The sequence below is a fragment of the Anguilla anguilla genome, chromosome 3, assembly GCF_013347855.1.
Source record: "Anguilla anguilla isolate fAngAng1 chromosome 3, fAngAng1.pri, whole genome shotgun sequence".
Lineage (NCBI taxonomy): Eukaryota > Metazoa > Chordata > Actinopteri > Anguilliformes > Anguillidae > Anguilla > Anguilla anguilla.
This window is the reverse complement of record NC_049203.1, coordinates 302,490-317,003: the sequence shown is the minus strand read 5'-3', so window position 1 is coordinate 317,003 and position 14,514 is coordinate 302,490. Positions and strand designations below refer to the sequence as shown.

At 46.8% G+C, this 14,514-nt stretch overlaps 1 protein-coding gene across 2 annotated transcripts in view; it reads left to right on the top strand.

The window, feature by feature from the left end:
• The first annotated feature begins 3,882 nt into the window (after positions 1–3,882).
• LOC118223570 (teneurin-2-like) overlaps positions 3,883–14,514 on the top strand; it is a 200,236-nt gene continuing 189,604 nt past the window's right edge. Inside the window, exon 1 of one of the 2 annotated variants that reach the window (XM_035410272.1) lies at positions 3,883–4,421. The gene's annotated coding sequence lies outside the window, so the exon portion shown is untranslated. The remainder of the gene's footprint in view (positions 4,422–14,514) is intronic. The other variant, XM_035410273.1, reaches the window with a different exon arrangement.

Here is a 14,514-nt window from a genome sequence, read left to right as displayed (position 1 = left end):
TAATTGCAGCAGGCTCTGGGATGAGGGGAGAGGAGAGGCAACAGCTTTACCTCCACACAGCCAGACTGCCAAATGCCACACTGCCCCCCCCCCCCTCCCTATAACCCGCACACTAACCCCCTGCCTCCCACACTGCAAACTAACCCCCCCCCCCACCCACACACTGCACACTATTCTGTGTCTCTTTTCTCTAAATACTCCAGTCTATGTGTCTCTTTTCTCTAAACACCCTACTCACTATATTTCTTTTCTCTAAATACCCCGGTCTCTGTGTCTCTTTTCTCTAAATACCCCGGTCTCTGTGTCTCTTTTCTCTAAATACCCCGGTCTCTGTGTCTCTTTTCTCTAAATACCCCAATCTCTGTTTCTCTTTTCTCTAAATACCCCAGTCTCTGTGTCTCTTTTCTCTAAATACCCCAGTCTCTGTGTCTCTTTTCTCTAAATACCCCAGTCTCTGTGTCTCTTTTCTCTAAATACCCCAGTCTCTGTGTCTCTTTTCTCTAAATACCCCAGTCTCTGTGTCTCTTTTCTCTAAATACCCCAGTCTCTGTGTCTCTTTTCTCTAAATACCCCGGTCTCTGCGTCTCTTTTCTCTAAATACCCCGGTCTCTGTGTCTCTTTTCTCTAAATACCCCAGTCTCTGTTTCTCTTTTCTCTAAATACCCCAGTCTCTGTGTCTCTTTTCTCTAAATACCCCAGTCTCTGTGTCTCTTTTCTCTAAATACCCCAGTCTCTGTGTCTCTTTTCTCTAAATACCCCGGTCTCTGCGTCTCTTTTCTCTAAATACCCCGGTCTCTGTGTCTCTTTTCTCTAAATACCCCAGTCTCTGTTTCTCTTCTCTCTAAATACCCCAGTCTCTGTGTCTCTTTTCTCTAAATACCCCAGTCTCTGTGTCTCTTTTCTCTAAATACCCCAGTCTCTGTGTCTCTTTTCTCTAAATACCCCAGTCTCTGTGTCTCTTCTCTCTAAATACCCCAGTCTCTGTTTCTCTTCTCTCTAAATACCCCAGTCTCTGTTTCTCTTCTCTCTAAATACCCCAGTCTCTGTGTCTCTTTTCTCTAAATACCCCAGTCTCTGTGTCTCTTTTCTCTAAATACCCCAGTCTCTGTGTCTCTTTTCTCTAAATACCCCAGTCTCTGTGTCTCTTTTCTCTAAATACCCCAGTCTCTGTGTCTCTTTTCTCTAAATACCCCGGTCTCTGCGTCTCTTTTCTCTAAATACCCCAGTCTCTGTGTCTCTTTTCTCTAAATACCCCAGTCTCTGTGTCTCTTTTCTCTAAATACCCCAGTCTCTGTGTCTCTTTTCTCTAAATACCCCAGTCTCTGTGTCTCTTTTCTCTAAATACCCCAGTCTCTGTGTCTCTTTTCTCTAAATACCCCGGTCTCTGCGTCTCTTTTCTCTAAATACCCCGGTCTCTGTGTCTCTTTTCTCTAAATACCCCAGTCTCTGTTTCTCTTCTCTCTAAATACCCCAGTCTCTGTGTCTCTTTTCTCTAAATACCCCAGTCTCTGTGTCTCTTTTCTCTAAATACCCCAGTCTCTGTGTCTCTTTTCTCTAAATACCCCAGTCTCTGTGTCTCTTCTCTCTAAATACCCCAGTCTCTGTTTCTCTTCTCTCTAAATACCCCAGTCTCTGTTTCTCTTCTCTCTAAATACCCCAGTCTCTGTTTCTCTTTTCTCTAAATACCCCACTCTCTGTGTCTCTTTTTCTATTATGCAAAGCTCCGATGCCCAGGGTTCGAGAAGGCGTTCCCAGCGTCCCCTCCCACAGTCTGGCGCAGCACGCATCAAAGGCCAGCACAGTTCCATTGAGTAGTCTGAGCAGTCAGAGAGCTTCTGTCTAACAAGGTGTCATTTTCAATAATCAAGCTTTAATGCTGGTCTGTGGGGAGAAATGCAGTTACTATTCAATTCACATAAAGAGCAGTAACACTTAACACTGCCTGTTTGCAATGCAACTCTATGGTATTTACACTGCATGTCCTAACTGCACCTATTAGAGTGCAAATACATGTGGTCATGATGTCATTAATATGTAATATCAGCATGCGATATATGGCATTACCCAAAATGGCTGAGACAAAAAGATCAATGATTTAGTGATTATTGTCAGCGCTTATGCCAGTGGAAATACTGCTGATATTTGGGTTATCCCTTTAATTAAGACATCATAGAGGCAACAGTGAGTGTAATTACAGGTAACATGGATTTGTGCAGTAAAGTATACTGCTACAGTGATTAAGTAATTACTTTAATAATTCATGAATATAATTTGATTCACAATTATCATTGTTTTATTTATAAGGCAATCCTCATTCCCCCATAATTTTAACCATATGCTTTTATTGCCTTCTTATTATTATTATTATTTTTATTTTTTTATTATACCTCAAATGTGCAGTACTCACAATACTGTTTGTTAAGCCAAATATATTTAAAATATATCTGAATTTATATATATTTGGTTGCTTGCGATCACAGCCTGGGGAAGCTATGGTTATGAGAATAGCCTCTTTTTGCTGTAACTTACATAATTCAGTTATTGTATTTTAAATATATATTTGTAAGTCCTGCTTGTTGATGGACCCCGTGCACCTGTATTTCATTTTTTTATGGGTAACCATGGCATCTGCAGAAAGGCTCCCGTAAGCTTCTTTTTTTAGCATCCTTACTTGTTATTGACAAAATATATATTTAATGGGTTCTGTTTCATAAGCATATGTTCCTACTGAGTTCTTTGATGTAATGTGAGCAGTAATGTTATTTGAAAATGTTTTCCCCCTCGCAATCTGGCTTTACGTACTCCATATTCTATAAACTATTACTCTCATACATATTAATTAGAGGAAACCAAAAGCAGCTCAAGGAGCAGTGTTGGCAGAATCTAACAGTGGTTCTTCCTGCATGTGGGGTTAAACAAGATTCTTTGGGTGGTCACAGTTGTGATTGAAGCCGTGCATTTTGGGAAGGATCAGATCATGTTTAAGTTCTGTTCTTTGCTCACCTGAACACTTGTTTCAGCCAGCATGGCCTATATGATCATAGATTATCTCCTTTTCTCTGTGCTTTAAATAAGTCCACTATATTCATCCAGTCTCTTCCAGGCTCCCAATGACTGTTAAGCAAAGTATTGATAACTAGAAAAATATCATGATGATATTTTGATATTTTAATATCATGATATGATATTTTGCCCTTACTGCCCAACCCTCAGCAAAGGGCCAAACAAATAAGGAAATGTGGTGTTTTAAACATCCTTGGTATATCTTGCTATTTGGGGGATTCTAAATTTGATTTTTCTTTCCCTTTTTCTGCTGCTCTGTAAAGTGTCCTTGTGACAGTTCCGTAAAAAGCGCTATACAAACAAAACTAATCTGATTTTATTTGACATCTGCCTGGGGTTCACACTTTATCCCAGTAGCATTAGTGCTGCCCTTTCCCATTCCAGTGCTCCAGTTCCTTCTTGTTTCTTTCTAGTGTTAATTACAGCATCTAGCTAGACTTCTAATTACCCAAGTGGGGTTTGAGGGAATCTCTTTTAGGAGGAATATCAGTGTTGGGGGTCAATTCTGTTAAAATTCACTGAATTCTAGAAATTAACTGAAACTGAATTCATGAATGGATTCTATGAGGATTTCTCAATTTATTAATTTCATTTCATTCCTGAATTAAAATGGAACTGTTCCTAATTCTCTTAAAATAGCAATAATGGCTTATTTATTTATTTATTTACGTATGTATTTATGTATGTTACCTGATCAGCATAGTCTCCCACAGCAGAGAGACTTCGCACGAGGAAGCCAACAGAAAAATGTATATCATTGTGTTAAATCGCGCTAAAATGACATTGCGGTTATGTTGTGGAATGGCTCCTGCGCGAGGACATAAACCGGCGTCCCGCAGCTGGTCACTCATTAAATTCAAGGTGACGTGTTTGCATCCACCTGGCTCGCGCCAGCGCCGAGGCGATCGACTCTCCCTTGCCGCAGATGGTAGCTTCCAATCTGACTCGCTCCACAGCGCGCAGGGCTAAACCGAGGATTGGATGTCTCTCTCGTTCAGGCTACTCTTCTGTTTGCCTTTAATCAAAAGAAAGGGTTTCAGAGACGAGTCGTATTAAACGCTGTCTTTCTACATTTGGCCGCGTTCAGCAGTGAGAGAAACGCCGTGTGGGACTGCTTTAGCGCTGCATTTTCTCATATTTGAAATTTAAATCATTTTCTCTCCCCTTTCCGTTTTCCTCTCTCTGCATTTTTTGTAAAAGCTAGTAGTTGATACAAAGTAGAGGAAATATTTTATCTGTGGGAGAAAGATAAACAACGATATAAAACAAACGAACTTGCGACCAGAGCTAGTGCTTCGTTGAAGTAAAAGTTTCCTTCGAGAGAGGATAATGCTGTAAAAGGACGCTTGTCTGAACAGGTAAGATTTTTTCTTTTTCATTTGAGCCGATACACTTGCGCTTCCCCGACTGGTTCATACCAGGTTCGATGCAGAACCTCTTATGATGTACAAACAAACAAACAAAACAAGAAATCTATTCTGGCTGCGCCGCTGCATGTGTGTGTGTGTGTGTGCGTGCGGACGTACGTGTGCGTGTCTGTTTCAATTTTCAGGACCACGAGCACCAGAGGCGGAGACAGCAGTGCTTTACAATTGGATTTTTATTATTATTAGGGTTTGTCGGTTAGTGTCATCTTCGTTATTATTGCTGTCATAATGGGTTTCAGCGCGTGCACGCAGAACGTGTCAGCGTGTCTCTGTGAATAACTAGATCGCCCTGCAGCGAAAATGCTTGGTCTCGCGGGCTGAATTTATGTTTTATTTGATCTTTGACAAGAATCCAGTTAAATTTCCGGGAAAGTGTCAGAGGCCTATGTTTGACAATCGGCTAGGGAGGGTATGTCGGAATGCACTTGTATGAATCACCCCGCGTTCTGCGCGACTGCGTCCAGCTCCGCTTGCGGGACGTGCATAGCTGTTCTGACATACCCGGACCTAGAGTGCAAGTGTAGAGGGCAGCGGAGGTTTTTTTTAAAGTCATAATTCTCTCGAGTCTTATCCTACTCGTCTCATCGGTGTATTTGTCAGCAATGTACTACCATACACATTAGCATACAGTGTCTGTCTCCTACATTCGGAGCAATGTGGATTTGTCATGCAGTGGCGATACTCTGAGCGCATTGATCAGGCTAGCGTCTCATAACTGCTCACTGTGTACCGACTAAGTTGTAAGCTATTTCCGAGACTTCACCGTGGGTATGCGTTTAATCTCTGTTTGAGAACAGCGGGTATGCAAATGAACAGTGCGCGTCACAGTGAGTGATATATTTTAAGGAGGCAAGCGGACCATAACATAGCTGTGCTGATGCGCTCTGGACAGCCGCGGATGTATAAAGTGCCGCAACCCCGCTGCATCCGAGCAGTGTGCTGACCCGCGCGTGATCTACGGGCCTGTTCGCCGCGAGCTCAATGAGTCGTGAAATGCGTATCCCCTCCCTCGTGCCTCCGAGTGTTTGCGATGCGCACTGCCTTATTGAAATCGCCACGCAGCCTCGAGGTCGTCCGCTCTGCTCCCCGCCCGCGTGTGTCTACTCTCCCATTAAATATGCTTCAGTGCGCCCGAGCTGCAAGAGAGGGAACGGGCTATCTGTACTTTGAATAAGCACAGGTGGGCGTGTTTAATGTGGTCATTGTCCCCGCTTCTGTGGCTGCCCCGTGTACATAAGGGTCGCCTGGACAGAGGGGAACACGGTTCCGTGTCGCATGGTGTTGTTTTGCCTTGTGGTCCAACAGAAGGGGAAGCTGCGGGTGTTACTATAGCGATGCTGTGTTGTGGTTTGAGGTGAGCCCTTGTGTGTGGAAGTTGTGTGCTGTCCGGGCTGTAATGGACTTCATTGCTGGCTGATTGACTCCACCTGTCTGCCCAGTCACTCTGACTCCAGCAGAGAGCTCTGAGCAGAGGAGAGAGGAGGTACCCTGCTGGGGCTCACTCTTTCTTCTGCTCCACTCTCTCCCTCCTTCCCTCCCTTCTTTCCTCTCTCTCCTGCTGCTGCCTCTTTCTGTCTCTCTTCCTTCGTGTTCCATCTCTCTCTCTCTGATCCCTACACCATCCCCTGCCCGGATCTCTACTCTCTAATGTTAAGATACAGAGGAAGGATTTCAAAAGATAAGGAGGGAAAAAAGCTGTCTGACTTCATTCACTAATTACTCATCACTCTCTCTGGCGCACGCACACACATACACATGCAAACTAATACGTACATCAGTAGACATGCACACCCAAACACTAAACATGACACACGAGGAGATAAACCCCACTCCTAGTGTCTTTGTGTGTGTGTGGATGGGTGCGTGTGTGTGTGTGCGCGTGTGTGCGTGCGTGTGTGTGTGCATGCATGCGTGTGTGTGTGTGCGTGTGTACAGATGGGTGCGTGTGTGTGCGTGTGCGTGCGTGTGTGTGTGTGTGCGTGTGCATGCGTGTGTGGATGGGTGTGCGTGTGCGTGTGTGCGTGTGTGTGCGTGCGTGTGTACGGATGGGTGCGTGTGTGTACGTGTGTGTGTGTGTGCATGCGTGCGTGTGTGTATGTGCGTGCGTGTGTGGATGGGTGTGCGTGCGTGTGTGTGCGTGCGTGTGTACGGATGGGTGTGTGTGTGTACGTGTGTGTGTGTGTGCGTGCGTGTGTGTGTGTGCATGCGTGCGTGTGTGTACGTGTGTGTGTGCGTGGATGGGTGCGTGTGTGTGCCTGCGTGTGTACGGATGGGTGCGTGTGTGTGTGGATGGGTGCGTGCGTGTGTACGTGTGTGTGCGTGTGTGTACGTGTGTGTGCGTGTGCGTGCGTGTGTACGGGTGCGTGCGTGTGTACGTGTGTGTGTGCGTGTGTGTACGTGTGTGTGTGTGTGTGTGCGTGCGTGCGTGCGTGTGTACGGATGGGTGCGTGTGTGTGTGCGTGTGCATGTGTGTGTGTGCGTGGATGGATGCATGTGTGTGCATGTGTGTCTGTGTATGGTGGGACGGGCTCGCTTGCTGCCAGGCTGGGTCTTGGCAGCAGAATTTGCCCAGTAGTTTCCCGCGGGGCGGAATTATCCCATTTATCAGGAGAACTGTGATAAATCGAGAGCATAAACAAGTTAAGGATGGAGGCTGAGGAGAGGGGGCTGTTTCCAGGGCGACAGGCAGTCGCCCACAGACCGTTCCCTGGAGAGGAGCTCGGGCCCTGGCAGCGTGTGGCGGTGTTCAGGGGGCGTTGGCAGCGTGTGGCGGTGTTCAGGGGGCGTTGGCAGCGTGTGGCGGTGTTCAGGGGGCGTTGGCAGCGTGTGGCGGTGTTCAGGGGGCGTTGGCAGCGTGTGGCGGTGTTCAGGGGGCGCTGGCAGCGTGTGGCGGTGTTCAGGGGGCGTTGGCAGCGTGTGGCGGTGTTCAGGGAGGCGTTGGCAGCGTGTGGTGGTGTTCAGGGGGCGTTGGCAGCGTGTGGCGGTGTTCAGGGGGCGTTGGCAGCGTGTGGCGGTGTTCAGGGGGCGTTGGCAGCGTGTGGTGGTGTTCAGGGAGGCGTTGGCAGCGTGTGGCGGTGTTCAGGGGGTGTTGGCAGCGTGTGGGGGTGTTCAGGGGGTGTTGGCAGCGTGTGGCGGTGTTCAGGGAGGCGTTGGCAGCGTGTGGCGGTGTTCAGGGGGTGTTGGCAGCGTGTGGCGGTGTTCAGGGGGCCCTGGCAGCGTGTGGCGGTGTTCAGGGGGTGTTGGCAGCGTGTGGCGGTGTTCAGGGGGCCCTGGCAGCGTGTGGCGGTGTTCAGGGGCGCTGGCAGTGTGTGGCGGTGTTCAGGGGGCGTTGGCAGCATGTGGCGGTGTTCAGGGGGCGTTGGCAGCATGTGGCGGTGTTCAGGGTGCGTTGGCAGCGTGTGGCAGTGTTCAGGGGCGCTGGCAGTGTGTGGCGGTGTTCAGGGGGCGTTGGCAGTGTGTGGCGGTGTTCAGGGGGTGTTGGCAGCGTGTGGTGGTGTTCGTGGTGGAGTCCGGCGTCCTGGCAGTGTGGTCTCTCCCCAGTCTGGGGTGTGTATTTATACACACCTCTGTTTCTACCACTTCTGCACACACACACACACACACACACACACACACACACACATCCTTTTCTATTACTGTCAAACTATCACTGTTAGCTAAAAATCTGCACTGTCTATGCAAAGCTCTCACCCGCCTCTCTCTCTCTCTCTCTCGTGGGGGGGTGGGGGTGGCCTCCTCCCCTCCTGTCTGATGGATGCCAGCGGTGATTTCCGGGCTTCAGTAGATTAGGGGATTATGGGATAGACGGTCAGTGCAATGACCTTAATGTGGCGCTAAGAGTTCAAAGTGCAGCGTCTTTCCCCTCAAGGGTTTAACAGCTTATTCTCTGCCATGCCACCCGCCACACCCGCGCTGCCACCGGAGGGCAGTGTTCTCGATTATTTCTTGAAATGTTTGCCCCTTTATGTTAATAAATCAATCTGCTTCCACACTCTACTGTCACAGTGTAGTGCTGATCTTAGAGGAGAATGCCCTGTTACAGTGTACTGCTGATCTCTGTGGAGAATGCCCTGTTACAGTGTACTGCTGATCTCTGTGGAGAATGCCCTGTTACAGTGTACTGCTGATCTCTGTGGAGAATGCCCTGTTACTGTGTACTGCTGATCCCTGAGGAGAATGCCCTGTTACAGTGTACTGCTGATCGCTGTGGAGAATGCCCTGTTACAGTGTACTGCTGATCTCTGTGGAGAATGCCCTGTTACAGTGTACTGCTGATCTCTGTGGAGAATGCCCTGTTACAGTGTACTGCTGATCTCTGAGGAGAATGCCCTGTTAGTGTACTGCTGATCTTAGAGGATAATGCCCTGTTACAGTGTACTGCTGATCTCTGAGGAGAATGCCCTGTTTCATTCACAGTTTATAAAGGGTGTTAAACTGGCTCAAACAGAAGCTGAACATTTGTGACGTTAGTCTAATTATTCTGCAGAAACCCTTTTAAAGTGTGCTGTGTTTCCACTGTACCCTCTTAAAAGATGGAGGTCACTGCCCTCAGTTTTCTTTTTAATTGCTTTAATTTATCAAATTAAAATCAACAAAGTAAAAATTAACAAATTAAGTTGATTAAGGCAAAAACCCATACCAGCCTACACCTATAATTAGTTTAAACTGTAAAATGAGTGGGGAAATTCAGCTGCTGTGGCCCATGGTTGTGTGATGTCACTTCTAACAGATCCAGAGAAGCCCTTTCCACTCTTCTGCAGAACGTGCATTTTGGAAGACACTGTTAACACCAATATTCAGATGTGAATGTGTATATTAGAAGGTGAATGTGTACAGATATTTACAGATTGAATGTACACAGATATTTACTGATTGAATGTGTATAGATATTTACAGATTGAATGTGTATAGATATTTACTGATTGAATGTGTATAGATATTTACTGATTGAATGTGTATAGATATTTACAGATTGAATGTGTATAGATATTTACAGATTGAATGTGTATATTAAAAGGTGAATGTGTATATTAGAAGGTGAATGTGTATATTAAAAGGCGAATGTGTACAGAGTTACAGATTGAATGTGTATATTAAAAGGTGAATGTGTATATTAGAAGGTAGATGTGCATAGTAAAAGGCGAATGTGTATATTAAAAGGTAGATGTGTATAGTAAAAGGCGAATGTGTATATTAAAAGGTAGATGTGTATAGTAAAAGGCGAATGTGTATAGTAAAAGGTAGATGTGTATAGTAAAAGGCGAATGTGTATAGTAAAAGGTAGATGTGTATAGTAAAAGGCGAATGTGTATATTAAAAGGTAGATGTGTATAGTAAAAGGCGAATGTGTATAGTAAAAGGTAGATGTGTATAGTAAAAGGCGAATGTGTATAGTAAAAGGTAGATGTGTATAGTAAAAGGCGAATGTGTATATTAAAAGGTAGATGTGTATAGTAAAAGGCGAATGTGTATATTAAAAGGTAGATGTGTATAGTAAAAGGCGAATGTGTATATTAAAAGGCAGATGTGCATAGTAAAAGGCGAATGTGCTCGCGTTATTGCTTGCAGCATATTTCAGGGTGGGTCTCGGATGCCTCTGTCAGGTTTGGCTGTTTTAAAAATGGAAGATCATTTTCTCTGCTGCTGAGTGTTGTTTTTGCTGTGGGGCGGGCCTGCGTGTTTCTGTTCCTGCTCCTTTCTCACGGGTGTCTGTGTGCGGTGTAGCGTGCATTTAGGGTCTCCCTACATCTTGCATTACTCTGATTTATCTCTCACGTGTGCCGTGTGTGTCTGAGTCCGACAGCTCAGAACAGACCCGTTTTATTCAATAAGAGGCTGCCAGCCTGGCAAATTCAGTTAGCACTTAACATCGGGCTCCCTCTTAACACCCTTATATCCTCACACCTTATTACAAACGCTTTATTTATTCCCATTTTCCTGCTGGGGCTGGAGCAGAATGTAGGTAGCATCTCAGGAGAGTTCAGACTGGCAGTAATTAAATGAACTTTGATATTTCTTTACAGAATTTGACTTGGAAGGAATGAAACATGACATTGAATTTTTAATATTGAGGATTCTTGTTTTCTCGATGTTCAGCTGACCAAAAGTGTTTGCTTATTAGATTTATTGTAAAATATACAGAAGCATATTGATTGCAGGCTGTGCTGAGGTTGTCAGTGCTGCCTCATGTGGGAGCGGTTTCTGTGTAATTGACAGAACAAACAAGGAGGCTCCGAAAGCCTCCGGTTTTGGGGGAAAGGTAAACGTGAGAAGATTTCCTAACTGCTGGATTGTGTGTGGATTCACAGAGTGAGTATTTGGTCTGCATATCAGTGAAGATTCAGATGTGTGGAACTATTTGCTTGTGATCTAATTGTGGAAGTTGTGGTATTTCTGTTGAGTTTATCATTCGGGTTTATTTGTGTTGAGTTTATACGTTTATTTGTGTTGAGTTTATCCATCAGGGTTTGTGTTGATTTTAAAAGTTGTCATTTGTGTTGTGAAAGCCATGCATCTGGTATAATATGTGGGTTTCTGAAAGCGATGTCATGATGTTTTGTGTTGAGTTGTGAGATATGATGTTTTGTGTTGAGTTGTGAGATGAGGTGGTTTTCTGTAATTGCATTGGTCGCTGAAAAAGGGACACTAAGCGTGTGTTGTGTTTTACTGCAGTGATTGTGGTGTGTTGTGTGACTGTGGAGGTTGTGGTGTGTTGTGTTTTACTGCAGTGATTGTGGTGTGTTTTACTGTGGTGATTGTGATGTGTTGTGTTTTACTGTGGTGATTGTGGTGTGTTGTGTGACTGTGGAGGTTGTGGTGTGTTGTGTTTTACTGTGGTGATTGTGGTGTGTTGTGTGACTGTGGTGATTGTGGTGTGTTGTGTTTTACTGCAGTGATTGTGGTGTGTTGTGTTTTACTGTGTTGTTTGTAGTGTGTTGTGTTTTACTGCAGTGATTGTGGTGTGTTGTGTTTTACTGTGGTGATTGTGGTGTGTTGTGTTTTACTGCAGTGATTGTGGTGTGTTGTGTTTTACTGTGTTGTTTGTAGTGTGTTGTGTTACTGCAGTGATTGTGGTGTGTTGTGTTTTACTGTGGTGATTGTGGTGTGTTGTGTTTTACTGCAGTGATTGTGGTGTGTTGCGTTTTACTGCAGTGATTGTGGTGTGTTGCGTTTTACTGTGTTGTTTGTAGTGTGTTGTGTTTTACTGTGGTGATTGTGGTGTGTTGTGTGACTGTGGAGGTTGTGGTGTGTTGCGTTTTACTGTGGTGATTGTGGTGTGTTCTATAGAGTGGGATGTGAATGGACTCAGTGATTTTTGGTGTGTGGAGCTTTGTGATGATGTGTTTTCTGTGATGGATTGATTTGCTGAGATGCGGTGAGAGCTGTGTGTCGCTGAGGAGATGTGGGAGTGATGATCTGGCAATAAGGCGGCTTTTGAAGGTAAAGTGGTGGTTCATGTGGATTTGTGGGATTTGCTCTGTTAATCAGAGGGTTGGTATGGCCTGCATTTGAGCGTGGTGTGGGGTGTGGGGTGTGTGGTGTGGGGTGTGTGGTGTGGTGTGGTGTGTGGTGTGGGGTGTGGGGTGTGGGGTGTGGGGTGTGGTGCTCTGTGGTCTTGATGGGTGTAGTCTGTACTGGTCTGGAAAACTAAAAGTAAAAAAAACGAAGTTTGGCAAAGGCTCCGTTGTGGAGTGTGGATGAGCCCCACGGTCTTGGGTCAGATCAGGGCCAGTGATGCTGCGGCTCTTTGTTTGACAGGTTAACCTTTCAGTGTGAGGGTTAAGGTGAGGGTTATGGTAAGGGTTAGGGTTAGGGTGAGGGGTAGTTTCTGTTTCATATTGCATCACAGACTTTCTATACAGAATATCCAGATGTAGTGTGGGGTCCAACACCAGGTGTCTGACAGTGGTCTGCTCTGGCCTGGTCTGCTTTAGTTTGGTGTTGTTTTTTTAGGAACCCAAACTCCCCCCCCCCCCACCCTCTCTAAGTGAGACATTGGCATGCTCCACACCTGGGTGTTCCTGCAGCATTTGGCTGAGACCTGGGGGGGGGGGGGGGGGCTGAGTGATGATTTATCGAGGCGGCCCCGCATGGCAGCATGCCATGATTAATGCCTGCTGGGAACGCTTTCAGGAGCACAAGTTTAACCTCCACCCCGCGAACACACCCCCGTGAACGCACCCCGCCCTGGGACAGAAACCAAGGACAGGCCAGGGTGGACATGCAGCACTCACCAGCTGCAGTCACCATGACGACCACGCTACACGCCTCCTGTCTTACAAAACCCCAGGAAATACCCCCCCATCCACTCCTGACCCCCGCTGATGGTCAGATTCAAATCCACATGAAAGCTGAAGAAGGACACTGGGTCTGATGCCTGTGGCCAGCCAAACAGTGCTGCATTAATTACATGTCCTCACCGTCCCATATTAATTGGCCACCCTAATAGTGCTGTATACTAATTATGACGGCAGCTAAACGCATCTTTGTCTTCATTAGCATCTGATAAAAGCGCATCCTTTTTAAAAAATCCGTCTGCAGAGGCACAGCTGGGGGCTGCTCACGGAAGCAGCTCACCCTGTCTGAAACAGCTCACCCTGTCTGAAACAGCTCACCCTGTCTGAAGCAGCTCACCCTGTCTGAAGCAGCTCACCCTGTCTGAAGCAGCTCACCCTGTCTGAAGTAGCTCACCCTGTCTGAAGTAGCTCACCCTGTCTGAAACAGCTCACCCTGTCTGAAGCAGCTCACCCTGTCTGAAGCACCGGCCCCTCTGTGTTGTAGTGATTGGGTAATGTTATTCTGCACTGTGCAGTGATTGGGTAATGTTATTCTGCACTGTGCAGTGATTGGGTAATGTTATTCTGTGCTGTGCAGTGATTGGGTAATGTTATTCTGCGCTGTGCAGTGATTGGGTAATGTTATTCTGTGCTGTGCAGTGATTGGGTATTGTTATTCTGCGCCGTGCAGTGATTGGGTAATGTTTTCCTGCACATGTGCAGTGATTGGGTAATGTTATTCTGTGCTGTGCAGTGATTGGGTCATGTTATTCTGCGCTGTGCAGTGATTGGGTAATGTTATTCTGCGCTGTAATGTGTAATGAGGAATCTGGCTGGGAGGCGGTTCTAATCCTGCTGCTGGGCGTGTCCTTTTGGCTCCTCCCGTTTTCCTGTACCTGGAGGCCTCAGCAGGGGCTCATCGGACCTGTTTTTAGGGTCCACCCCCCCCCCCCCCTTTTTCCCAACTCATAGGGTTTCCTGCAGTTCCCCATGCATTACAGAAGGAAGTACTTTAAGGGGGAAATTGGTGTCGTTAAATTCACATTAACCAGGGAGTGAAATATTCCTACGGAATTCAAACAGTGTTTTGATTTTTGTACAGGAAATGGCAAAGAGACCAGTTGAATGTTAATGCTGCCGCTGGTGCTAACGGCTAGCTGCTGCTAACTGCTCGCTGCTGCTAACGGCTAGCTGCTGCTAACAGCTCGCTGCTGCTAACGGCTCGCTGGTGCTAACGGCTCGCTGGTGCTGACGGCTCACTGCTGCTAACGGCTCGCTGGTGCTGACGGCTCACTGCTGCTAACGGCTCGCTGGTGCTAACGGCTCGCTGGTGCTAACGGCTCGCTGGTGCTAACGGCTCGCTGGTGCTAACGGCTAGCTGCTGCTAACAGATCTATGAGATCTGTCCCTATGCTGGTGCTACAGCTCAAAGGAGCCGGTCGGCAGCACTGCCCCCCCCCGGCCCCGCCCCTTTGGCTGCTCATCAGCGAGCGCTCGGCGGATCCCGGGGATGTCGCGGAACGCGCGTGACGGCGGGGTTTCACATCCACCGCTGCATTTCGCCGTCTCGGTGAATCTTTGACCTTTTCATCGCCTGATTGGCTCTGTCACATGGATGCAAGCTTAACACTCACAGAAATAGTGCAGATAAGCCCGGCATTTACGCCACAATGGCAGCATCCATCACAACATGAGAGGATTTCAGAGAGAAAGAGACGCTTTTAATCTGACGAACTTGGCATCACCCC